Raw genomic sequence first — 926 nt, forward strand, 5'->3', positions numbered from 1 at the left:
TTCGTATCCATTCACATACATATAAATAACAAACAAAGAATTAATTTAATAGCAAAGTTATTGCTAACAAACATATCATTCACGGAGAAAAAAAAAACAGCGAACACAGAAGAAAAAAAAGGAATTAAATAAATAATTCGATGAATGAATAAGCGAATCTAATTAGCATACGAATGAATGAGGGAGAAAAATCGACATATTTAAAGAAGCGATTCAAGATCAATTAGACATGCCATGGCACGGAACACAGGAGAGAGACGGCGAGAGTTAACATAGCAAGCCTAGTAAGGGCAAAACACAGTCAACCTCACAGCCCTAAAATGTAGGGCAGGGGCAAATGTGTGGCTGAGGGGGGAGGGGGGTAGGGAAGGGGGAAAGGGGAGTGGGTGGCTGAGGGGGTGGGATTGGGTGGGTAAGGAAAGGAGGAGGGGGAGGGGTGGAAGAGGGGGAGGGAGTAGGGAGAGGGAGGAGGGAGAGTGGGTTCGGGGTTAGGGATGGGGGGGGGGTAGGGAAGGGAGGAGGGGGTTGGAAGAGGGATAGGTGGTAGGATGGGGAGGGAGGGGTGGAGAGGAGGAAAAGATAGGAGGGAATCTGAAGAGGGGGAGGGGAAGGGGAGGATGAGAAAGGAGGAGGGAAGGGGTGTGGGAGGAGAGAGGAATTTAGAAGAGGGAGGAAGGAGGAAAGAGAGATGAGAAGGAATAGATACAACGAAAAGGAGAGCAGGAAGAGAAGGGGATGGAGAAGGAGACGGCAGAGACAGGAAGAGGTGGGGAATAGGGTGCATGGGGAGGGGGCGTGGATGAAGGGAGAGGGGGGAGGGGAAGGGGGGGTAAGGGTGGTGGGGCTGTCGTGCACCTCCTACCAAGGTCAGGAGAGCTTTCCCGATGGCCTGTGGTTCTTTTTTTTTTTGTCTCATGGTGGTCGTA

Source organism: Penaeus monodon, chromosome 15, assembly GCF_015228065.2.
Source record: "Penaeus monodon isolate SGIC_2016 chromosome 15, NSTDA_Pmon_1, whole genome shotgun sequence".
NCBI classification, from domain to species: Eukaryota; Metazoa; Arthropoda; class Malacostraca; order Decapoda; family Penaeidae; genus Penaeus; species Penaeus monodon.